At 46.8% G+C, this 26557-nt stretch overlaps 1 long non-coding RNA gene across 1 annotated transcript; it reads left to right on the plus strand.

Annotated features, from left to right (window-relative positions):
- Positions 1–3933: 3933 nt before the first annotated feature.
- LOC142603740 (uncharacterized) lies at positions 3934–25926 on the plus strand. The gene is made up of 3 exons (XR_012837627.1): positions 3934–4175; positions 20088–20270; positions 25508–25926. It is a non-coding gene; the product is annotated as an uncharacterized LOC142603740 (long non-coding RNA).
- Positions 25927–26557: the final 631 nt, after the last annotated feature.

A 26557-nucleotide genomic window follows, 5' to 3' on the forward strand; every position in this document is an offset into this window, starting at 1 on the left:
AGTTGGGGCTTCAAGGGAAATGGCAAGTGAAATACCTACAGAAATATCTACATGCCGTGAGCAGACCCCGTTCTGAGATCAGCAGGGCAAGACCCTGGTGTAAATAAATGCGAAGGGATTCTCTGTTACACCTGATGTATACCGACCTTGGCTCTTCCCCTTGGCAAGCCTCTGAGACAGGATCTCAAGAGTGTATTGGCTGTCAGGAGTGGTTATGGTCATATCCCAATTTCATTTGCCTTTGCACATGTCCCCCCAAAACCAAGAGAAGTTCTTCGAGTTTGGAAAAAAAAAATTTAAAAATCCAGATTTTCTCCCCAAACTTGAACCTGAGCATTGCGATACCTGCCTTGGAATTTCCAAAGTGCAACATCACTGACTGAGCCTTTTCTATCGCCCAGATGCTCTCCAAAGGGTCCGAAGCAGACTCATAGAATCACAGAATAGTTTGGGTTGGAAAGGAACTTAAAGCCCATCCAGTTCCACCCCCTGCCATGGGCAGGGACACCCTCCACTAGCCCAGGTTGCCCAAAGCCCCATCCAACCTGGCCTTGAACACTGCCAGGGAGCCAGGGGCAGCCACAGCTTCTCTGGGCAACCTGTGCCAGTGCCTCACCACCCTCATAGAGAAGAATTTCTTCCTAATACCTAACCTAAATCTCCCCTCTTTCATCTTAAAGCCATTCCCCCTCATCCTATCACTACATACCCTTGTAAAAAGTCCCTCTCCAGCTTCTTGTAGGCTTCCTACAAGACTCAGCACTTGGAAAACCCTCCAGGAGGGGTGTTATTCCCTGGGCTATTCCCTGGACTGACCGATGCCCCTTTGTTACTGGAGGGAGCTGACGGAGCATTAAAAGGGGACAGGAAAAAAACATTCAGCTGTGGCATTTGCTGGTTGCGTGCAGCCGCAGGCAGGAACTGCTTCCTCTGTTTGCAGGCTTTTAGGGAAAGGAGAGCTCAACGGAGTTGCTAAATTAGAATGAAGTGAAAAAATATTGCTGTGAACAACAGAATGTTTAGCGTCTTTTTTTTTTTTTTTTTTTTAAACAAAAAAACAAAACCTTGGAGTGATTTACATGGGAAAGGGGAGCCGGAAACAATTTTAGAGGCTGTTTTCCAAAATTGATGAATAACAGAAGATACAATGGTTAAAGCAAATGGCCCAAATTTCCTGCTCTTTTAAGCAGCTGAATAGATACTAAAAACAAGGGTACCCTGTTTTTCTCCTTATAGAGCTGGCAGAGAAGGTTTTTTTTTTCCTGGGTTATTTTGATTTTTGAAGGCTCGATGCTGTAGAGGAGGCAGAAGCAAGGTGGGTGCTGGGGGTCCGCGCTGCTGCAGCCGTTCTGCTGGGCAGGATGCACGGGAATTCCAGAGGTGGGGAAGAGTGGCGCGGGCCAGGAGAGACGTTTTGAATCACTTCTGGTGAATAATGCTGCCGGCATGAGTCATGAGGAGGGATCTGAAATTTCCTTTTGGATTTTTTTTATTATTTCTGCAGGCAGCCATTTGATTTCTCCTCTGCCTGAGGCTTGCTTTCCTCCAGAGACAAGTGCGTTTCCCTTCTAACCCTTGCCCCTCATCAGCCCCACAGAACGAGGACACAGGTTTGGCTCTGACCAAACACAAGTTGGAAACTTTTATTTCTCCTCGCAACAAGTCTTTGATGCTTCCAGAAAATATTCTTGTTTTGCTTTGAGAAAAAAAATCCTTGGACGAGATCCCTGTAAAGCTGTTGTCTTCCTCAACTTAGCCAAGGCCCAGCAGCTACAGCACTTGTCTGAGGCACCACAAAGCACGTCTGTGTGTCTAATCTCTTATCAATGCTACAGCAACCCAGGGAAGCCTCCAAGCAAGCCTCTTTGCAGCCATTCTGCTCCACGTGCACAAAATCATGAAGCAGTGAAATGATTTTGGATGAATGTAAATGAACAAACAACCTTTTTTTTTTTTTTTTTTTTTGGTAGCTTTGCAAGCAAGCTGTTTGTGCTTAGTGAAGTGTAAAAGATTGAGGTTCAAGGGCGTGGTGAAAAGTAGGAGTTACCAGGTTGGTGGGAGAAGGTCTTTCCAGCCTGTCCAAACTGGTGCATGGACAACACTGGAAAATGTCGCCTGGTTTTGGGACCTGGCTGAAATGTTTCCACCAACTCTTGTCATGAATTGTTTCCTCTGAGTGGATATTTCCTTCTTTCGAAGCAATTTTATGCAGGGAAACCTGAGGAGCATTTTGGACACTGCTGAGGTGACAATTTGCATCCTCTGTTAGGTGCACCTTGTCATGAGTATGTCTGCTGGCCTCCTGTACCATCCAGTGAAACAGGGCTTCTCTGGGTTACTTGAGGCTTTGAACACACTTGAGATAATGAATTGCTTTCCCTGTTCCCTTCTCCCATCTCTCCAACATCTCTTCCTCCAAAAAATCTGGGAACTCCACCAGTTGCACCCACTTAATCAAATAAAAGTAACTGCAGGTAGCATGTTAAGTTCCTGATTGCACTCAAAAAGTTATCTCGCTTTTCACTGCTGGGACGTACGCTCACCTCTCCCCAAACACCTCCTCTTCCTCAAGCTTATGAATTGGACAGAACATATATTAAATGCATAAGGCAAAGCCACGATTACAAAATCCCTTTTTTGGGTTGTTTCCCATGTTAACCAAAGCCTGATAAATCATGCCATGTATTTATGGACTCCACGAGAATATTGTCATTCAGAAGGCCACTTGTAGCTTTCAAGCCCAAATGAATTACTGTGTATGCGATACACACCTCTTCCTTAACAACACATTCAGATGTCAGGACGCTGAGAAGCGCTTTCCTCTGGAAGGCTCATTCACGTCTCAGAAGAAAAAAAGATTCAAACCACGTCGGTATTTTTAACTGATTCTTTCCCAGAAAAGATGTTCTGCTGAGTCATCATTCCTGTAGGTCTTCTGGTCTGTAGCTTGATATGAAATGGAGGAAGGTCTTGGATGCTGAGCCCCTGCAAAACGTTACTTGGTTGTATAAAGTCAACGAGAACTTCTGGGAACTGTGTGGTCTCATCCATGTTTGCATTCCCTACCCCAAACAGGGATCAGATCTTGCTCATCTCATGGGCTTCCCACAGGAAGTCCATGTTACCGTCAGCAGCAGTGATGATGCTGAGATGAAGGTGAGGCGTGAACAAGAGATCGGTGGCTGGGGGGGGAAGGAGGATGAGTCCTGAAGTGGAAGTGAATCCTCCTGAGGAAATTCATCCTGCATGAGTGTGGAGAAGAGCAGTGAAGGCGTGAAGAAAGTCTGTGGTGAGGCAGTCACTGCATTTTTGTGGTGTCTCTATGACAGACTCAATCTTGATGCTTGCAGCCAAGCTCCATGAAATCTTGCAATTCACATTACTACATACCAGCACTACTCACTGCTGCAAGTGGGCTGGGTCCTGGCTATGAAGATGCTTTTTGCCTTTGGAGAGGCAGAGGTGACTTGCATTGACAGCAAGTTCTTGGAGAGCTCTTTACTTCTGAAACAAAATTGACTGTCCCAAGAAAACATAGCGCATTTTACTCTGAGCTGCTCAGTATGCAGGATTTGCTCTGTTTAGTAGAAACTCGGTGTCTGGGATTGACACAGAGGTGTGACAACAGAAGCCCACCATGAAGTATAGCCTGGGCTTTGGGATCATGACTGCAAGTACCTGCTTTACCACAAGCCATTTTAGGATGTGAACTCAGGCCTGACAGATGCAAAAAGTTGCTTCAGATCTGGGTTTATGAGGAACAGTGATGTCTGCAAGGAAGGTGAGGTTGAGTGCCTTGCATTGTACAAGCCCCCAGGGAGGATGTCTATGACATGAGGCTGATGCTGCGCTCAGCAGCGGTACACACTGTTCTGAACCATGCGGCACTAATAACTAATTATATATGTCCACTTAATGTCATTTGCAGAGCCCAGTGTGGGCGTGGGGTCGCACACCCAGAGAGCCCTTTGTTCCATGGGCTGCCGAGCAGATGGAGACCAGTTCTGGCCCCAAGGTCAGGATGCCCAGGAGTTTCATGCATATCCAAGGACAAAGGTTGGCAAGCGATGAAAGGAGTCCTGCACTCGTTTACTGCTCCGGCGTCTACATGCATTACGTCGGTGAGGATGGAGGCTGCTGTCATCGGATGAGAGGGGCACGACACTCTTGATGTGGTGGGGTTACTCTTCCAGTGCCGAGTGGGATGCAGGTCTTGGAAGAGAGGTGGTTTTACCCGGGGAGGGTGATAGGGCTCGGTGGGTGTTGAACATTCATGGGATCTTGCATGAAGCTGTGCATGATGCACAGCATTTCAGTTGCCTACAGTGAGTTCCTGCCAAGGGTGGCTGGTAATCAGACAACCATGGTCGGCATGGGAGTCTGCTGGGAAGGGGGAGGGAAAGTCAGGAGCCGAAGGCAGCTTGCTGAGGAAGCCCCACCGTAAGCATTTTCCTGCCCTGGGATGACCAACGTACATCCTGAGAAAAGGGTACTTGCATTGTGTGGCCTGCTGCTCTGCCCATCCTGCCAGGAACAATGAGGCAGCTCTTAAAAAAAAAAAAAAAAAGGCATTTTCAGGGTTGTGGGAGAGAAAAGCAGGGTGCGTTGAGGAGGATGGGTGAGCAAGGGGGAAGATGACGCAGAAGGAGCAGCGATGTGCTTTGGCTGCATAAGTAGCTGGAGACACAGCCCATGCTCTGAACATCCCAGCTTTGTCAACAGGCTTGGTCCAGGCAGATGCTGAAGGGAAAGGTGTGGAATCAGGGCCATGGGTTGAAACTAGCCTCCAAACCACCTCCCAGGGCTTGTTCAAAGCTTTTCCCCCAGGCCTGTAGGATGCTGCTTTGAAGCATGGGGGTACGGGTTGGGGCTGCTGAAAGTGTCTGCTCATTGCTGTGGTCCCAGAGCTTGTAGCACATGGAACATCAGGTAAAGAGGTGGGTGCCAGCAAGGTGATACCAACCCCAGTGTTGAAGACAGGGGTGGCAGCTGGGTCAAGCACCCCTTCCTAGCTGAATCCTCCCTCTTGCCTGTCCTTTCTGCTCTTAAAAGTTCCTTTTCTTCCCATCACTTTGGCTGGATTCAAATGGTTTTGGGCTGTTTCTCTGACAAGTGCTGAATTTTCCATCAGTGGAAGCTCTTTGGAGCAGAAAGCATCTTTGTCCTCTTTCGTGAGCCCACGAGGTTCACAGACCATGCAGGTGAGGTCTGTGGCCACTCGTGGACTCTCTGGGAGTCTGCAATGGATTTTTTGCACCGGAGTGGTGTGGGTTGCAAGCTTTCCAGCAGTCGGGTCTGTACTTCTTCCAGTTACCAAAACCACACCTGACTCTGCACGCTGCAGTGGTACGATCCAGGGAAAGACGGACCCAAGTGCAAAAGGTTTCAATTTTTCCCCAAAACCAAGTGGGGACAGCCTCTTACCCATCAAATAGCCTCAGTATGTACAAATTAATCCTATGAGCCATTTTTTCTGTCCCAGCTCAGCCTCTCCATATGAAAGATGCCCGTGTAAGGACAGAGTAGGAGATGCTGGCCAGGAAGAAGCTCTCCCCCCTTTGCTGAGGACCACCCTGTCCTCTGCATCCCCTCGGTTGTGGCCCTGGCAGAGGGAGCTCGTCCTCAGCACTTTGGGGATCCCTAAATCACGTCAGGGCTGACAGGGAGAATTTGAACGCATATCATCAAATTTTGCTGTCATTGTCAATTAGTCTTTATAGCTGGTGTTGGTATTCCTGGCTTCCGGCAATTCCCCGGCAGCCCGAAGACTTAATGTCTTCCTTGGCTGATTGTGATAGGGATTGATTAGCCTGGGTTGGGGCTTTCCATGGGGTCTGGCTGTGGGATTTCTGCTTTGGCAACAGAAATGGCCATTTTGTGCTCTCTGTGTGCTATTTCCAGCCCGCTGGCTGGAAATCCTCTGTGTACCTGCAAGTTGTTGGAGACGAATTTTAATTTTGGGCTTGCGTTTTCGTTTAAAAATCAGAACTGCTGCAGGCGGCAGAAGGCATTAAAGATTAATTTTCACAAGCACACATGAAATTCAAACCAGCTGGTATCTGAAGTGCCTCCCTGTGCAAGATGTTTGTGCTGTGTATTCCATTAACTCTGTTGCATGAACCAGTGTGTGTATAATGCTTCTCGGTCGGTGATGAAGAAATGCTTGGCACCGTCTTGCTTTGGGCTGGCAGCAGCATCCCTGGGCACGGTCGAGGATGCAGGGGACCGAGGCGATGGACAGCCGTGCCCCTGGTTTGCAACACAGCGCTAACGCAGAGAGGCGGCATTTTCCGTAGCGGAACTTCAAGCACTTTGCAGAAGGTTAAATGTCAGCTCTGCCTTTTACACCCGGGGAAATCAGGTCACTGAGCAGGAGGGGGATGTTGCCCCAGGGTCATCGGCATCCAAGGGACACCGTTCAGGGCCGGGTCAGTGCTCTGGCCATTAGCTGCCTCTGATACAGAAAAGGCATCCTCCGAGGCACTTAGGATGCCTCGAGGGTTATTTGGGCAGAGATACTTCTTTCCTGGCTATCTCAAAGACGTCTCCTCTGGCTAAGAGCTCCTGGGAGCTGCTGGTGGGTACCGGTGGCTGCTGGGGACGCGGCAGAGGGGAGGGTTTGCAGGGCTCTGCCAAGCACTGAGCACAGCGGTCCCTGCTGCTAACGTCATGCCGGCTGGCTAGCAGAGACAAATAATCCTCCAAATTCCGCAGGGCTGTGAGCAAGGCAAGCCCTGCTCGGAGGATACTGCTGCAGAGGTGATTTGAACTACCTGAGGATTTTTTTATTTTATTTTTGCTTTTTAATTTTTTTTTCCATTTTTGCTTTTTAATTTTTTTTTCCATTTTTGCTTTTTAATTTTTTTTTTCCCTAAGCCCTAAACTATGTGGAACTCAGACTAAACAGAAAATACAGCTAAGAAAACATCTTGGTATAATGCTGGGAGTCAGACTGTTGCAGCGTGCTTCTGAAATCCAATTGTGGTTGTAAGGTGATCCCAGAAACCGAAAGATTACAACTGTAAGGCGCTTCACAAATACCAGACCGTTAAGGAAGGCATCTTGGTTACAGGGGCCCAAATGATTTTCAGGGTCCGTTTGGTAAGCAGGGACGAGGCTTTTAGCATTTCTGTGGGCGTTGAAGTGTGAGCCGTGTGCACTGGCTGCCCACCCAGCGTATTGGAAATGTAGGCGCCAGGTGCTGAACTGGGAATTTGTCTTTTGTAACCTACCGTTAGAAAAGGTGGTGTCCCACCTTGAAATTAAGGCAATCTCTTCCACTGCAATGCTCTAATTTTTAATATAATATAATATAGTTAATATACAATACAATATAAATATTATATACTATGATATATATCTATATAGCGATGATATATCTATAATCTATATCTAGATACATATATCTAATATAATCTCTAAATATGATATATCCATATTAAATTACATCAACCACTCTGACAACTTACTGGTTTGCCTCCTTTGAGCTGCTTTCCCCTGCCAGCTAAATCTCATTCCTTTATTCCCCAGATAACCTTTCTCTTTCAATGACTGTCCCTTTACATGTTCAATACATTCAGCTGATAATTCCCTCTTAATGCTAATAATCCACTAGCCAAGCGATCAAATGAAGAGAGGGGAAACAGTGGCACAACTTTAGCTGTGTCCAGGGGAGGATTTTCACTTCTGTTTAGAGAGAAGCTGGTGGTAGCACATCTGCCACTGCAGCGGCTTTGATTTGAATGACTTCTCCATGCAAAATGCAAAGGGGATTAATCAATTCTTTATTCTCATTCATAAAAGGCAAGTGTCACCATTAAGTCTGGGGTTTGTATACTTTTGCTTCTGGCACCACTGCCTTTGGAGTTTTCTCCATTTCTGGGATGTTTTGGGGATTCCAGCTGAAATCAGATGCACAGAAGTAAGCAAATGTAGAATGTTAATGAAATCCTTTTCACTGCCTAGGATTGAGCGTATCCTAAATTGCATGGAAGACTGGACATGGAAAAAATGGAGTCATAAGTATAGGGCAAGGAAAGTAATCTCCTTGAGGGTATCCACCAGCCAGACTGCCCCGTTGCTGGATTTACTTTATGGCTCCAAATTCAGCTACTAATGCCATCCCATATCGCTGAGAAAGACAAGCTGATTGAGCATAGAATTACATTATAATATTTTCACCCTGCAACACTGTTGGTATTCAGTGCTAAAATTTCCCGGTTTTGAAGAGCTGAGTTTTAGCACAAAAGTCCTGGTTACATCGAAGATAATGGCAAAACTCCCACAAACTCCCAAGGATGCCTCCCCAGAGTAACATCTTTCTCCAAAGTGATGAGCAGTCACAACTCAGCATAAAATTAACAGGAGCTGGAAGTCCTTGACATCTTCAAAAAATGAAGTTCAAGATGTCCTGAACAAGAGACCCAATAAACCAGCACCTAAAAGCAGAGGATGCTTTTCTCCCTTCAGATTTTTTAAAATCTCTGGTTCCAGCCTGGCGGATGCAAGCCTGGGAAATCATGGGATCCTGCCTCTGCCTGGCCGAAAGGCAATTTTTATTTATATTTTGTAACAGGAGAATGAATCAGAGAAATGCTGTCTGTTTGGTTTCTTAAGCTGGTCTTCAGCGTTTCAGAGGTCATGAAATATTGCAGGATTACAGGGCAAGAAATTATTCGATGCAGCTCAATGCATCACATTAGCTTAGCCTGGGGATGTAGCTCAGACAGCTGATCCATTTGATCCACATCATTATGAGTGAAAAAAGGTGGTTTTTGGTTTGTTTTTTTTTTCTTTGCAAAGCCTGTGTCATCCCTTTCGGTCCCCCCACCATGATGAGTAGGTGGAAGCTCAGCTTCTTCATGCAGATCTCCTGAACTTGGAGAGGATGATGCTGCAGAGTCAAACGGCAAATGTGGTTTGAGTTACTACGTGGCGCGGCACAACTGCTCTCAACCTGCCCAGCACAAGCAAAAAGTTTGTATAAGTTTTGACTCTACTGGGAGACAGGTCCTGGTTTGCAAGATATTTTCCAGACTCAGTTAAACTGCTTTCCAAATGCACAGTGTGTTTCCGCAAGACAACCAGCCTTCGCTGTAATAGGCTGGACCAAATAGCTGATGATTTGAAATCAATTCGCCATGGATGGTTTTAAAGCTGGCGTTCAGTTCGTTTCCAGACAGCTGCACATTGTTGTAATTTGCTAACGGTGTCACAAATGCTACTTTTTCCTTTCCGTGTAACAGCTCCTCTGAATTACAATAACTCCTTTAATTTCTGAACAAGTCCTCTCTCTTGCAGCCCTTGCCACCTCAAAGAGCAGCAAGAGCACCTCCCCTTCGCAATTTCCCTTTCCCTCTTAACCTTGACCTGTAATATGCTGAAAGTTGTTACTGAAAACTACCTTGATCAGAAATGACATTATAAAAACTTGCTCAACCAGATGCAGCAAAAATCCAGCCATGATAAAGATTCCCAGAGCCAACAATTTTGAGTTACGGACCTACCCTATCCTGGAATATGGAGTCGACTGCTTCAAGGTAGTAGCTATTAAGTTTTGTTTGCTTTCTTTCAGAGTGACTGTGCTTTTTAAAAAGAGGCTTGGCTGAGTATTGCTGTGCATAAAAATACTGAGCAGTGAGATGCTTCCTGAGCTGGACTGTGAAAGCAGCAGCGGGGAGCTGGACTCTGCCAAAGGCTGATTTGCAGGGTGACTTAAATTCTCCTTTGCAGCCATGCACCTAGCCCAGAGCCCTCAGGTCCTTCAGAGATCAGGGTTTGTGGTTTGAAATCAGTTCACACCTAAAACCACACTGCCTATGTGAAACTGGCTCCTAACAGCACAGCTTTGTGGATCAAGGCTGCAGAGGGGACCTGTATGCAAGGCTGAGCAGCGGTTCCTTATGGTGCTGTTGTGCAAAAATTGAGCAGGATCTGGACACCACAATTTGGCAAAGTTCTTGAAAAGTTTTTTTTTGTTGTTGTTGTTGTTTTTTTCCCCCTTAAAATCTTTATTGTCTCTGGGAATGCTTTGCTTAAGCCTTTTCCAGACTGCGTGGCAAATTCACAGACCCCATTAGTGGGAGATCCTTGACCCAGAAGGTTACGATGAACATCTGATGATTTGAATCCTTGTCCACCCAGCTAAAAAGCATTTGTGTATATTGAATTTTATAAGAGTTAGCTTTGGAGGACTGGAGCTTGGAAATTGAAACAGCTTTAATGGGTTCTGCTTGAATCTTTTATTTGCTGCAAACTTGAGTAGAGAAATCAAGGTCTGAAGCTGTTCGTACTGCAGCCAGTGGAAACAATCTATTTATTGCGGTGGACAGAGACTCGAACCCTTAGCTTGTCTTCAACCTGAACTCCTCCAGTGTGCATGTGTTGGCAATGAATGAACTGCTCTCGGTTTCTGGTCTTCGAGCTCTGGAATTCTTTTCGATCCTGGAGATAAGAAAAAAGTCTTCTAAACAGATGCGTCATGCCTGCTTAATTTTCCATTAAAAACAGAGAAGATATTTAACTCTCTCCTATCGGGAGGCGTGTGTGAGAAAGCCACACTTTCTTGGCACCAAAATCCATCCTACTAGTGGAGATACTGTGGAGAGCCTGGAGTATCCATCCCCATAAACATCACTAGTTGTGGAAAAGCCATTCATTAGTAACAGACAATATGTTCTTCTATCCTCTCCTCTGAAGAATAGGCAGTGCTATCTAAATAAGCTGTTTCCTGAGAAGTTACTCAAAGTTACTGCTGTAGCTGTAGGCCAACTCTCCTCCCCCAAGAGCCAGACAGAAACAAAGCTCTGGGAGAGGAAAGAGCTGCCCCTTAGTCCAGCAGACCGTGCCATTCCTCTGAAGTTCTTCCTTTCTCCTCAGCCTCCTGGTTAATGCACTCCCTGCTTGTTTTTTCACATCCTATCATCTGCAAAACCAGCCATTTCCATGCCTACACCCGAGCTGAAGGCACCAGTGCCCTGACACCCCGCTGTGCTCTTGGTTTGTCCAAACGCATCTGCAAAAATCCTCCCTGACATCCCATTCGACCCTCTTTAGATTCTGGCTGGCTTCCCATGACCTCCTGTGATCATTCTGTATTCCTTGTCTTCATCCTTCAGCATCATCCGTAGTACCCCTGCCTTCTCCAGCCAAGAAACCACAACCAGGTATCTTCTTACAGGTATCTTTGTCCTGGACCACTCCAGCAGCAAGGACTTGGTACTGGAGGGGGAAAATCGGGAACAACCTCTTCAAATGCTTCTTCCAGTGTTTTGGAAAAATCCTTCCTATTCACTTCTTGGCAAGGAAGGGACAAGTTGGTGGGATGGCATCTCCAGTGGGCTGGTGGAAACCTGCTCTGGTGGTGCTGGAGGGTGCACTTGGAGGAGAGAGTCTATGTTTCTTTGAGTTGTGCCCTCTGATATATGTTACCAGCACTTAATTACACCTTATACATTAGAAACGCTCCCTTGCCCTCAACAGTCCACTTCAGGAGGTGTTTTGGACAACACGTCAAAGCAGGAAAGACTCTTGGAGGAGAGGGCAGATGTAAGGACGCGGATGGGTGTTCCTGTGCTGTCTTTCAGGCTAGACATGGATTTTAATTTCTTAATTATCTCTGTTTTTTAAAAAAAATTGTGCTGGTCTCTGCATGGTCATATTCCAACAGGAGTGAGCTGTTTTGGATTTCCCTAAATGCCACCCATGATCTCAGCTGGCTATCGCAGCCTCTCATTCCTTCCCCTCCTGTTGCTATCAGATCTCTAGTAGCTTTCTACGGAGAGCTTTGGGCTGTCAGAGTGGCATTCCCCACTTCTGCTAGTTAATATTTCTAACACGGTTGGGTTTTCTAGAAATGCAGAAAAATTAGAGTGCTAACTGGATTCTCACCGGATGGGGGATGATAGGAAATAATTACACTTGGTGCAATGCATGTTTTGTAGCACCTAGTCAGCATTTACTATAAGGCATCAAACGGATCCAAGATACAAATCCAAGAAGAAGAGGAATAAAATGTATTAGGTAAACTCTTGGACCACCAAGTGAAGAGGATTTAGTGTGTATAACAAACTGCCTGTGTATCATTTATCACGGCTACACAGTGATTGCCTGGGGGTGATGATGGACACCATAAGTTGCAAAAATATAATGACGTGTCGTGTAACAGAGCGCAGGTGTCCGTGTGGGGAGCTGGGAGGAAATCAACCTGACAGCCTTAAGAAAGAGACTTGTGCTGGCACTCACACGGACCCCCGGGCGCCCGGGCTCGTCCTCCGCCTGCCGCATCACTCTCCAAATTTCCTGGTGGGAGGGCTCTGCTGAAAGACTTCTTTCTTCCTTCCCCATGCAGATGATCCCACCTCTTTGGGCAGCCTCTGTTTTCCTTTGGAAAGGGGAACAGCTGGGACAGATCTCCGCTGCTCCAAGGAGAGCGGGATGCGTCCAAGCCCCCCTGCCCTCCCCTGCACCTTGCTCCCGGGTGCGAGAGAGCGAGAAAGCTTGCAAGAAACCTTGCGTTTCCCCAAAAAGCTCCATCACCTTGAGGATCAGCTCAAACTGGGACACACACACATCCCCGTGGGGGTCAGCCCCATCCAAGGGGCTCGAGGGATGATGATTTCAGCAGAGCCCCCATCTCATGGCTCCTTGTCTGTCCGTGAGCATCTCTGTTATTGGAGAGCCCCTGACCTCCCCTGACAGGTTTCTCCATTGTCTGCCTGACCTCACCATTATAAAGCATTTCCTACTATTTAGCCTGATGTTTTTCTTTCTTAATTTTAGGCCATTAGTGCTAGTTCTTCCCAAAATTTACTACTGAAAATGACTCTGCCTCCTCCCTTCCTCTTGCTTGATGGATGGCTACGGAGTGACCCTCCAGGATTTATATCTCCAGTGGCGAGGCAGGACTCCTCTCCTATCTTAATCCCCTCAAGGCCATAGAAAAATAAAGCCGTTGTCTTTAAATCTGAATCTGTTACAAGCTCTGTCTCAAAGCAGCGATATTCTCCACCTTGCTGGAGTTCAGCTGTATTTGCTTTCACAGCTCTATCCCAGAAAGTCCAGGAATCAACTTTCAAAGATGCTTAATTTTTCACCAGGGATTTAGAAACTTGTTATAATGCTTCATGGTACACTAGCTAGAGATATATTTATCTTCTTTATCTTTCATTTAACGTCTTTATTTTTTTTTTCCCCTATACGTATAATACAAAGGCTATTCACTTCCCAGCCAGATAGAGGGGAAAAGTTTCTCTTTCCCCTCCTTTAATTTAAACCTATATGAATAAGTTATTTTGAGATCTGCTACTTGAGCTAAAAAAGTGAGGGAAAAAAAAAAAAAGGAAATAGTTTGGTAAGCAGAACACCTATTTTGTTCGCTTTGTTAGCTTTTTGGATTATTAATCATTTTATCTTTCTTTGGCTATTAAATTTTAGAAAAACTACTAAATAATAAGAAAATTATCATTTAATGAGAGTTAACTGAGCAAATGTTCTCTTCTCCCACTGGTATGAAAAATAAAATTGATGTGAATGAAAAGTTCCTAGACCCAAATTTCAAAAGGTTGCTGTTTGGCAGATGAAATACCCTGACAAACAGTTTCTCCCGGCTGCACTTGAGAGTTCCCACTTGAAGGGGCGGCAGTCAGTAGCTCCTTCCATTTGTCACATGTCACCGAGGAAGACTGTGGTTGCCACCATGGTTGCCACCACCCTTCTTCCCAGCCAAGACCTGATGCCCTGCTCTTGCCCTGCCCCATGGGACCCACAGAGATCCCATCTCACCTGCTCGAACGGAAGAGGTAGGAGATGTTTGTAAATGTTATGGCTGGGTCCATTTGAGCAAATGTCATCTTGGGTCCTGCTTGGGCACCAGGGTGGGAGAAGTTATATCTCCTGTGCCCCTCCCAGGCTTGCAGTTCTGGGAAAGGGAGGGTACGACTCCACTCTGACCGTGGGAGAAGTGTTAATACTAGAAGATGAGCTTAAGCACCGGGAAAATGAACTTGAACGTGAGTTTGGGGTGTTTTCTTCGGAGCCTTGCCCTCAGCACTGCTCCTGCATGGTGCAGAGCTTGCAGGGCTGCTGGATATGAAGGCATGAGTGGCTGCTTCCTCAGCTAGCACGGGCTCCCTCCTGCTCGGAGAGTTTATTTCTGGGTTGTTTCAGCCGTTCACCTACAAGAGGCATTTCCTCCCCTCTTTCCCTTGCAAGGAGCAGGAGGGGAGTGAGGAGCGGCAGTGGCTCCAGAGATGGGCTTCAAAAAGAGCCAGGAGCCCACCTGGGAGGTTGGAAATCCGGGCTCTGACTCTTGTCGCCAAATGTAGAGTTGCTGCCAATTTGCAACATTTTCCCTTAAACATAGACGTTGAAGATTTAATGGAAAGAGAGGTCAGGCTTTGACCTGACCACTGAGCAGGGTGACAGAGATGGCTCCTTCATGTCCTCTCGAGGGGTTTGTTAGTCTAAAGTTTAGTCCCAACGTCAGATGATGCATTTTCCAGGGAAGCTAATGGATTTGCTCGTACCGCAACGGAGTGGTTGGCGGGGGTGGGAGGGGTGACTCTTTCGTGAGAGACAAATTACTTCCTCTTGACAAGCAGCTCTGTTTTAACTAGGAAAATGATGGATGAGTCCCAAGCAAAGACTTGCACAGGCAAACTAACATGCAAACTTCACATTGTCAGAGATCCAAAATCACAACAAAAATCCCAACCACCAATGGAAAACTGAAACCCCGCGGTGGTGGGCAGGGATGTGAATTAGTCTGTAGAGGGAGACTTTGGGTCAAGACTCCTACGTCACCCACCACGCGAGGGGACATGGACCCATGCCAAAGGGAGACGCTTGAGCTTTGGAGGCCTTCACAGAAGCGGGGTTATGGGTTCATCTCCAAAAGATCCCCGCTCAAGTTAAACCAAAGCCTTCCGGTGGCATGGGCAACCGCAGCCTTATCCTTCCGCCCCTGCCGTTGTCCCTCCCAGACTATTGTTTTGATTTTCCTTGGCATCCTCCAGCGTAGCAGCAAGATTTGGCCACCATGTTTTGCCAACTGTTTCCCTCACATTTTTCTTCTGTGCTTACCTTTACAAAAGAAAAAGACTTTTTTTTTTTTTTTTTTTTTTTTAATATGTATATATAAATACTTGGCAAGTGCTGGGCACAGAGGCTGCATCCAAGTTCCTGTTGTTGGCTCGGGGTACTGGTATATCTTGCTGTTGCATCTGGGAGCCCAAATCCAGACTCCGGATTCCACCTCATTGGGTGTGGTACAACCGCAGATGGAAGAGATGGAGCAAAGAGCTGCAGTTAAAGCCTGAAGGTCCCCAGTAGGGAGATGTGAAGGTGAAAGGCAACTATAGCCTCCTGTCTTCCATGTCAATGCAAGACGCTAACTGGGAATGGCCTTGAGAGCTGCTGGAGCAGGACCCTGGGGGAACCATCCAGGGGAGGGGAAGACTTAGGGATGATGAGCTGGAGAAAAGGCAGGTCCTTGCCACCAGGATTGGCTGGAGAAACAGCACTGAAGCAAGGGGTTTGCTTGATCTTGGACAAGTTTGTTGCTTGCATAAAGCTCCAGCTGGAAAGAACGTCTGTGTCAAAAGGCAAAATCTTAACTTGGGACCTTGTGCAACGTCCCAGAGAGCGGCGAGAGCAGGAGACTGTGCCCAAAGGGAACAAGCACACTCCCTCGATGCGGGTACCGAGCATCCTGCCAAGGGCAATCGCTGCACATGGTTCCCTCAGTCCTTCCTCCACCTTCCCCGCCACAGCCCCAGATAAAGCCCTGGATGTTTATAGACCTTAATACAATAGTTCCCACAACGGCCAGGCGATACATGAAGACGTAAGCCGCCTGGCTGGCTCTTCTTGGATTTTGGAAAACTTCCATAGCTCAGGTCCTGTTGTCAGTGGCAGATCTTGGTATCATTTCACCGCCGAGGGTCCAGGGATCCAACCTATTTTTACTGATGGTTTTATTTATACCTGCAGGGCTGGTGGTGGGGATAAATAAGTATGTTGCCTTCTGTCACTGAGTTGAGGCTCATTTTGTTGTTTAGTGCTGAACAGGCTCTCACCTGCCTGTTTCGAGTGGAGCTATGCCTGTTTGTTTCCAGAATTAATTGCTGATCTTATTGATTGCAAGCAGGATGGCTGAGATGGCAAGTTATTTTCTTGCGCGACTGTTAAGTGTCATCTTTGCAAGGGAAAGGCAAATGGCAGTGCTGAAGCTGTAAACTTGATTTATAGATATTAAAGATTTTATAGCAATTTTTTATCACTTCCATACCTCTCTGTTCCTCCTTCAGATGTTGGCTGAGCTGGAATAAGAAGGGTGGGGAGGGATGGGGAGACAGCGGACTTCAAACCGTCATAGATCTTGGAGAAAGATGGTTCTTTGTGGGCTTGGGCAAACCTGATTTTTGGAAAGCTTTGAGTGTGCTCTCTTTCAAAAGGGTGTCAGCAGCTTATCTCCCTCCTGCCAATCTGCTCCCGAGCGTGCATCCCCGCCCAGAGCAGGGATGGACCGACAGCTCTGCGCACAGATGTCTCCTGTTGGGTGTTATCTGCAGGCCAGGTATGGCAGAGCCGGCCGTATCCCCACCGCTGCCCTCCCGGCGACCTGCAAGGACCACCCTGCGACCGGGCTCCAGCAACGCCGACCTCCGCACCGAGCCCACCTCCGCCGGCTCCTGCCAGCAGCAGGCAGCCCCCCTCCCCGAAAAATGCCGAGCATCCCTCCGCCGAACACCTCCCTCCCCACAGCCACCTGCGTGCTTAGCCAGACTTCTCCCAAACACATTTCTCTTTAAAAGCCCAGATTAGTCTAAAATTCTGTTTGAGATAAAACCCAGCCCTTTATCAGCAAACGCATCCAGCCCCCACGCACTCCCGGCGCTTCGCAGGCTCCGGCCGTTGCCAGTTACGGTGGGGAGCGTTGCTGCTTTCCCATCAGCGCACCGAATCCATCATTGCTGGGGTTTTGTGGAGGGAGCGATAAATCCCGCCGAGGCAAGGGGAGGTGAGACCCGAATTCTTCTCCCCCCCCACCACGCACTCACCGTGGAGTGCACGAACGCCGGCGTGCGTGCCTCCTCTTCCAGGCAGTATTTTTCTTTCTTGAGGGATTCCTGGTCTTTCTGACCATCATTTAATCTTTTTGTTTGTTTCCCGCCCCCTCCCCCTTTTGCTTCACATATCGACGTGCCTATTATGCTTTCGAGTGCTCCTCTCCCCTCTCCTGCTAAGCTGGGCAAGGCTCCTTGCAATGCTGCAGTTTACTAACCAAGCGGGATCTCAAATGGATGAAGGTTTTACAGAGCAAAAATCAGACTGCCGTGGCTGTAGTTTACTTTAGCAATACTTACAAAAAAGGCATTCTTTCGAGAAGCTTTGGCTAACGGGTTAAGCTGGCACAGCAAACCCTCCTGGAGCAGGAGGCAGTGATGGCTCTGGCTTGGAAAAGCCAAATTTGCTTCAAGCTGGCAGAAAAAGAAACATATTTAAAATAGAGGCTGTTTTCTTACATCCCAGCCTGGCAAAATCCAGTGTATGCCAGCAGTACGACTGAGTCAAATAAGATATATGTGTGCTGTGGTTCAGGAAAGGGGTTTGTGGCACAGGAATACTTTTGGAGACGGCCCTGTGCTGTTTTAAAAGCCTCAGGTAATACGATAGTACAGGAGGAACAGGGGTTGCGCTTCCCTGGGGACAACCTCTAAATCCACTGCGGTAAGCACGGCTGGGATTTGTGGGTCTCCCCGAACCGAGTGATCTCCAGGCCAAAAAAGGCAGTGAAAATTTTGCACGGGGTTTAGATACGATACATCGCACGGGTGCTCTTTTCTAGCTGCTAACATGACCCGTCGATTCCGCGTCTTTATCAATAAACACCAGCAGGAGATATTAAACCCAGCTGAGTTATGTCAGGGGGGTTATCAGAGGACAGACAGTAGTTCCTTTAGCCAGAACAGCGAAGGTCTTGGGGTTAAAAGCCAAGGGTCAGCACCGCCACTGCCTCATGTGGCATGGATTAAATCAAAAATTATCTTTGAGTGGCGTTACTGCAAACTAGCCGAGAACATTCATCTGAAAGCTCAGCCGCTCTGAGCATAAATCACCTCGCCTGGAGGTTGGGTTGGGTTTTAGAGGCTGACTTGCCTCTTCCAGCACCGCTCCTCAGTTATTGGTATTGTAAATCCGTTGTAGAAAATCCAAGTGAGATTCACAGAGTTAGGGGAAAATTTGATTTTTTTGGTTGCATTGGGTTTTTCAGCAGCATCGCTGCCTGTGGCTAGGAGCAAGGCTTAAAAAACCCAGAAACCTCTTGCTCACCTCCATGAAAAGCAATTTCAGCCTCTGCCATCCCCAGATATATTGCTCATCGCTCTCAAATTCACAGCTCTTCCCTTTCAATAATTGCATTAGTCATGGAAAGGACAACCCTGCATTTTATTTAACTTATTTCTCCAGGTTACGATATTTTTTAAAAATTCCTCTGGCCACTTCTGACTCTCTAAACTTCCCCCTGCTCACAGCTCCTGTTTGAACTGGTGAAATTATGGCTGAGAATGGATTTTATTTAACTTTTGGCTAAGTTATTGGCGCTGAAGGATCCAGCTCAGGCAAAATTCATCGGATCTTATATAGTTTTGTTCTGTGCCTCCAAGAAGCAAGGTGGTTTTTAATTTGTTTCCAGCTAACTGCAATGAGTAGAGTAAAACTACGAGTGGCTGTAAGCGTGCCTTGTGGGATGCGAGAAAACTTTTTAATGCTGTTTCCAAAAAGCTCCAGCTGGTGGCAGCAGCAATTTTTTTTCCGACAAAAGTAAAACTTGGAGAAAACTAAAAGAGGGGAAAAAAAAAATCCCTAGAAATTATATCTACAAGCAATGTTCTGGAAATCTCAGGTGTGTTACTCAAAAATGAGATTAAAAATATTTATTGCTTCCTTAAAAGGGGGAAAAAAAAAAAATCCCCACTGCTTTAAACTAACAGGAGAGAGACCTGATGACAGAGTGCCCTGGGACGGATGTGTCCGTGGAGAGGACGTGTGCTGAAAGGGCACTTGAAAGCTTCCTTGGAGCTATCAGGTGCCATTAGGGATGTAATGACCCCCAAGGGAACCAGATTTCCACCGCAGCTCACGTCTTCCCAGCTCTCCCTCCCCTGTAATACTCTAAAACCGCTTCCACGGGTAGAACAAGACCTGTTTTTTTCTGGGATAACTAACATAGAGAAATGCAAGCCCATGCTGATGGGCTCTCAAGATGCTAGCTCCACGGGGGGGGCATTTCCCAGCGAGGATGTCCGAACGTGTGCCCCAGCATCTCAGGGTAAGCCTAGCTCTGCCAAGAGCCTGGTGGCTATCAAGGGTGGCCTCTGGGCATGTGCTTTGCTTCCCACGTGGATATCCTTAAAGATTTTGGAGTTTTCTCTTTGTTTTCTTTCTTTCTTTCTTTCTTTTTTTTTTTTCTTTTTTTTTTTTTTCCTGGATTGACAGTGCTTTGCTAACTCCTAACTTCTTGCTCCCTTTCTGCACTTTTGCAGCATGCAGCTGAGCTCTTTTTAGTTTGAAAAGCCTCTCCAGAGAAGATGATGCTTTTATTTCTGTGAATTTTGCAACTGGCCCCGAACAAGTAGTAATCAGTTATGTAATTGAAATGCTATCTTTCTGGGGAGTGTGCGATCCCGCCTCGCAATCCTCACCAAACCACACGGCTCGACGCGTTCGTGGGACGTGATTCATGTGCTGGTAGCAGAGACCAGCCTCCTCCCAGGCTATCGGCTGCGGTTGGTGAAGGCTTGTGACCCGTGAACCCATCTGGAGGCAGCAGACCTCCAAAAAGGCCAAAGGCAGGGAGCAAAACGATGTGCAAAAAACCCAGAACGGGAGCAGCACCGTTGAGACCCAGCAAAGACGGAGAGCGCGGGAGAAAAGCCGGGGGGGGGTGGGTGGTGTCACTGGAGGTTGGCCCCAGTCCAAAGCAGAAGGTTGGCTATCCCTTCTGAAATCATCTCTGTTTATGAAAGTGCCTTTGGATGTACTTGATATCTGTGTAAATATCCCGTCTCTGTTCTTGGCCACAGCTGGGGGATACTCTTCATCTTTCCAAAGGCATGGCAGCCTTCGCAAAACCGCTGATGCTCCTCGCTGCCAGAGGAGGAGGCCCAGGGAGGCTGAGATGAGGATGGCTGATGAAATCCTCCACCGCAGCCCAGGAGTGTGGCAGTGTCCAGAAGTGGTGGATGAGGGTTAACAAAAACAAGCAGGTATTTAACTAGGGCGAGGAAAACTCATGAATGTCAGACTGGTGCTGAAAGGTTTGGAGCTGTTGTCTTCCTTCGGATAAATCAGTGCATCACCTCTGAGTTGTTTTTTGAATCCTGTAGGCAAACTCTGAAAGAAGGGAGCAGCTTAGGTAGAATAGTCAAACCATCTTTTTCCCCTTCCCTTGCCTTATTCCAAGGTGTTTCTCACAAGCTTGTGACTTCCTCTGAACCCTCCTATTCTCCATGGCAGCATACTCTGCAATCACTTGTCAGAAGCTTTTGTGTCCATGGGTTTAGGAGGGAGAGCTACAATTTTCCATCACTCATTTTTCACTGTGAGTGGTAACACTGACCCAAAAGAAAAAAGAAAAAGAAAAAAAAAACAACCTCTGATACTCTGATATAATGCAAATCTCACTCCTCTTAAGGCTTCAAAATTCTCCAGAAGGACCATTTGTGAATGAAAAGCAACCAATCTGGTTCATCAAGCCTTTGGTGATCATGGTTTGCCAATGCCAGACTGGTGAGGCCCTCCAGTCTTGGGCAAGAGGTAATGGCTTGGTCCCTGGGAACTCTCTTTGTCCACGCTCTGCCTTGGATGCCTGAGAGCATCTCTGAAAGGGGTCTGCTCCATGGCTTGAGTTAAGGGAGTTGCTTTGTATGCTCAGCATGGTTTTCTTTTATTCTTGCTCTTCTGGTCTGGGGGGAACTGGAGGCCAGGTGGCATCGGAAGCCACCGCAGACTCTTGTAACAGCTAAGTTGAACAGTTGAACAGTCCAACCTTGGGGCCCCCATTTCAAGAGAGATGTTGACAGCCTGAGGAGGATCCAGCACAGGTCTCCCAACATGACCAAGGACCTGGGACTGGTGTGGTTTGTGAGGAGAGGTTGGGATGCTGGACTTTTTCAGATGCACGAAAAAGATATGAGCAGATTTGCTGCTAGCCTACAGTAGCTGGAAGAGGAGTTATGAAGATGATGGAGCCCAGCTCTGCTTGGAAATAGCAGAATAACAAAGGACAGTGGCCACTATTTCAGGATGGGCTTTAGAAACAAATTCTTCACCAGGAGGGTGATGCAGCCCTGGAACAAGACCCTGAGAGGTCAAGAAAGCCTTGTCGTCAGAGGTGGACATGACCTCATGTGGATTATAGTTTGGCTTTGGACGAGAGACCCCCAGAGGCCCCTTCCAAGCAACATCTCTGAGTCTGTAATTCCTTCAAATCAATTGTCTCTCTTCCCTTGTCCCTCTGTCTCACCTGTTAACATCTCAACCTCTTTGGCAGGATATCTACATTTGTATGAATTACGGCACTACCACAACCGAGTCTTGTGCTCAGCCCCCAATCACACCTGTGCCACTAAACAACACTTTGGTGTTTCCTCCTACGCAGCCAGGCTGTCTGGGAAGGACTTATTCTTGGTGGTTTTACTCTAATCTTTGCATCCTTTTGGGAATATCTCTGTAGAAAATAAACATTGCTTTACCATTGGCACTGTTTCACTCCCAGAGGAGATTGGAGAGAATTTTGGAGCTCTCTTAACATGCAGTCACAATCACGGCTTCTGTGATTGAGTCGTTTCTCTCTAAATAAGTAAATTAACTCTAATACCCTTATTTGCTATCAACCTTATAAAACATAATAAAAGCCAGATGTCTCTTCCTTAACCTGATGTACTATAGAGGTTCGATGGATTATTTTTTCCAGACTTTATGAAAGTGATTTTGTGCTCTCTTTGTTTCCTCTGGTGAATTCATTGCAGAATCTGATGGGAAGAAATTTGGAAATGTATTAAAATGGAAAAACCTGGTATTATGGATGCAGGTCTCAGCTGGGGGAGAACCAACCTCCCTTTCTCCATGTCTCACTCTGTGCTGCGAGTGGGTGGCTTTGAAGCAGGGAGGGTCTCTCCAGACCCAAGGAGATGGCTAATGATTGAGTGATTTCAATTCAAAAGAGTGCAAAAGGATTCTCCAAAGCTTTTATCTTGGGGATAAAAATCTTTATCCCCAAGAACATCCTAAACAGCCTGTCTCTTTCAGCTGCCCTGGTTGCATTGGAGAAGAAGTTATCCAGGACTGGAGCCACAAAGAGCATTTGGTGCTTGATGCTCTTTGATTTCAACGATAGTTTGGGGCTTAAATAGCTTTGTCGTTTGAAGGCTGGGGTGCTGGGCAAGACTGGAGCCAAAATTACAGCAAAATAGAAGCTTTCTCATTTTCTGTAATTTTCCTTTGGGTGAGTTCATCTGAATCGCAAGACGGAGGTTCTGTGAAGAAGGAGGACTGAAGACCACACGATGCTTTGTCTTTAGCCCCTTGGTGCTCGAACGCAGCCGACGACCTCCTTTCAGCCTCCTGCAAAACAAGCACATGATCCCTCTGCCACGCTCAGCTATTGAAAGCCTGAAACATATACCTGGCTACCTCGCTGCTCCACCATAATTAGTCATGTGGAAAGCATGCAAAAACTGTAATCACGCTTAAAAACCCTGCTTGGGATTGAGTTACCTGCACCAAGCCTGCTGCCGATGAGAGAGGAGGGACGGACAGCCACAGGGGATAGCAAAGCCACGTCCACGAGGTCTACAGGAACGGGCCGGCAGTTGCAACACATGGATCTTGCTTCTTATCGGCAGCTTTGGCGTGGGAGGACCTGTGGTGGTAGAGGACTCCCCCGAGATCATCGTCATGTCCGTAGGGATGGTGCTGGCATAAGGACGTGAGCGGTGGGTGTGATGGAGCGGTGGGGCTCAGGTCTGCGGAGGCAGCTCGGCAGGTACGGGAGAGGGTGGAGAGGAGCTGGAACGTTCCCTATTTATTTTATTTGCCTTCTTTCAAAACGTCTGAGAAATGAAAGGACCCTGTTCTGCAACTGTACCCCTTCGAGCTATGGGACTTGTCCATTGAGTAATTTTGACTTCCAATTAAACTAAATATTGTTTTTATGGAAATAGCTTTTTCCCCAGCTGGGGTGATAACATAGTCGTGATGTTTGGATGAGGTTTCTGGTGAAGCAATTTGGGGTTTCATGTCATTTACTGAGAGTCAGGCTAGTTCCTCATCCAAAATCATAATAAACAGGCAACACATACCACGTAGCTGTTCTGAGCTCAAGCAACCTTCGTTCAGGCACTCTTCTTCAATAACTCATCCATGCACTGCTTCTACTCTGGGGTCAGTCTCCTTGACTGTATCTCCTTCATAATACTCCAATTCACACATCCACGGGCATATGGCAAAACGCGAGGCCAGGCAGAACAAAGCCACCAAGGCTCGTGAGAGGGATCTGTCATTTCTTTCCGTGATTATATACTGCGGGTGTCCCCAGAATAGAGGGAAATTGCTTTTTCTTGTGCCACTAGCATCACATCTGAGCAGTGTTGAGACCGGCAGAAGGCCGTGCTGAGTCGAATTGGTGCTGAAACATCTATCATCCAGCAAGACTGTTTTCTTCTTAATTTTAATGTGATATATTAAAAATAAAACCAGGTAGAGACCAGCAAGCTGACCTGGCAGTGATTTGAGTAACCGTTTCCAGCTTCGCTCTAAGACAACGCAGATTTTATAACCGCATCGACATAAATTCCCTCCCTCCTGTATCGTTTTCGCTCCGAGAGCACAAACGAGGCTGCTGGTAGAGTTTCATACTCCTGATTTGTACAAATCATGTAAAGCTTACGAGTGTGTCAGATGGCATTATGGTAAGCCCCTTTGCCTATCTGATTTTTCTGCATGCTGCTGGTTTCTCCATATCCCTAACTCCCAACGTGAAATGCCAATCCAGCAAGCAAACCTCCTGCCTTTTAAATTAGAAAAAGGAACGGAAAACCTCTGCATTAAAATTATAGGTATCTCCGCGGTATTACAGAGGCATTAAGGGCTTAATCCGGTGAAGAAAGGTAGAGACCGAAAGCCTGCTGTGCAAAATTCTGTGAGACGTCAAAGAAATTTGTACCGAAACCCCGGCACGGGTCCTGCTGGAGGATGCACAGTCCTTCCTCTAAAGGAGAATTAGCGGGAATCAGTTGTTTTAAGCTATGACCCCTTCGCTCGGCACATGCTACCGTCTTACTTGAACCATGCGTGGCTCCGTCCGTGCCCGTGGCTTTTAAACACAACATTTATTATCCTTCGCCCCCCCCTCAGATTAGGGGGATCCCTCCGATGGACAGCCCAGAGCAAGGCACACACACGGCATCTGGTTTTCATGTTCAATCTCATCTCTTTTACTTCGCCGTGAGGGAAGGCTCAAGTGACAACAGAACAATGCTCGCCCTGCAGACTGACTAATTAGGCTGCATCTGGAGCTAATTAAATGTGGAGTCGCCCGCAAGGAGAGTACTCTCCTTATCATACCAGCAGCAAGGGCGAGACAGAAGAAAAATCGCTGATGATATGCCTCGTTTTTTTCTTGCAAGCAATTTAAACGAGGCAATGGAGATCAGAGTGGATGGGCATTTTCCCCCAAGCAGAAATGGGAGCAGGATTTGTCCCAAGATGATGAAGCAGGGTGGGTTTTTTTTTGGGGGGGGAAGGTGGGAGCTGGAGATATTTCAAACCTAAGAACAATTAAATGAGATCATGTTTGAACTGTTGCTTCTGTGCGTAATGTATGGCCGTGAAGATACCTCTTCAGCACTAATATCATTTAATATTCTAGTTTCTGATACTCAGTGGCACATGTAATTAAAGCAAGCTGACCTTTACCAGATGAAACATGCTCTGATTTCTTCTTTTTTTTAACTATAAAAAGGAGTTTTTATTGTTAAATGTTCTAATCTTAGTTTTGTTTGGCCAAAGCTGGGAGAAATATGGTTTCCATTGCTTTATCAGTCACTAATTAGTATGAGGCTGCACATTTTTTAATAGCTGGACAGTTTTATTTTGTGACCTTGGGAAGCAAATGAATTCTTTCGAAGGTCCAGAAAGTCCAGGGTACGGAGAGGCATATGGGTTTAAACATAAAATAGCAGGGTTTATTTTTTATGCCTGTATTTTTCATCGTAACACTTGAAACGGTAATAAAGAGAGAGAAATCCTCCAAACTCTGGAGATAAATTTGTCATGACTTGGTTTGGAACAGTAAATTATTTTGAGATCAATTTTAGCTTGTCTTTTCTGGCCTGGAAACATTTCACTTCCAGGATGGACAATGGTTTAGCTGTGGATTCTCATCACATAGAGATTTTTTGACTTTTTTTTTTTTTCTTCTTTTTGCTGTCTTTTTGTCTAGGAGCCACTGTCAAGAGACTGTGCATGCTGGGAAGTGCCATTGCAGTCCATTTTGGTGAGATGAACATCTGGGTTTCTGCCAGAGGTTGCTCAGGATCTAGACCTACAGATGGCTCTTTGTGCCTCCTCCAAATTCTCCTCTCCATGCTGGGAATGTCCATTTCCGATCATTACACCTATCATGCTGATGGAAAAGTCCCAAAGCCAGAAAAATCCCCCCAAAATGGATGATTTATATATTTTGTTTAACATAGTATACGTCAAACTTGTTTAATCTTTTGGGTTTTTGTCCCACCGCAGATTTGTAAACAACGAGCTCCAGAAGCCCTCTGCTCCCAGCCCACCCAGACCAAGTCTGGGCACCAAAGCTGCTTCTGGGCTCTTGGCTTCATCTCCACATGCTTCCTTCCCCTTCCCCTTCCCCTTTTCTCCTTCATTTCCAGGCATTTCTTCCTCTGCCCTGCACTGAGTGTTACCCCAGCACAGCCCAGCCACCCACCCAGATGCTCCCATCGAGCTGGGCACATTTGGCAGGAGCAGGAGGTCACGGGCAACCGGCGGCAGGAGGTTGCCTTGGAAGTGAAGAAAATATCTTTGGTCTATTAAAAGGTTTCCTAAAGGAATTTATTAGCCGGTCTGTGCTATTGGCATCTGCAAGGGGTGGATGCAGGGGAAAAGGAAAGCTCTTTTACGACTGTAACACCGGGATGGGGTTGAGGGGTTAGGCTCAGTTGAGCATCCAGATGCTCCTGCTCAAGGAGAGCAGATGCTCCGTGCAGCCACCGTGCTCGCTGCCTTTCACCGCTCAGCTCAAGAATAAAACCAGGAGGCTCCTTTCCCATGGGATTTTGAGCAGTTTGATGTCCAGCTCCAGCCTGTGGTGGGGAAGGATGTTCACATGGATGCTTTGTAAAATTATCTGATCTTTCCTGAATTTCAAAGTTCTGGGATGTCCCTTTTCTTTAAGAGCAGGGGAGGGAAAGGGGAGAGGAACTGGGACATCCCAGGCAGTTTTTCCAGTCCTTGGCCCTCATCTTGAAATGGAGAAGTG

Source organism: Balearica regulorum, chromosome 13, assembly GCF_011004875.1.
Source record: "Balearica regulorum gibbericeps isolate bBalReg1 chromosome 13, bBalReg1.pri, whole genome shotgun sequence".
In the NCBI taxonomy this organism is placed as follows: domain Eukaryota; kingdom Metazoa; phylum Chordata; class Aves; order Gruiformes; family Gruidae; genus Balearica; species Balearica regulorum.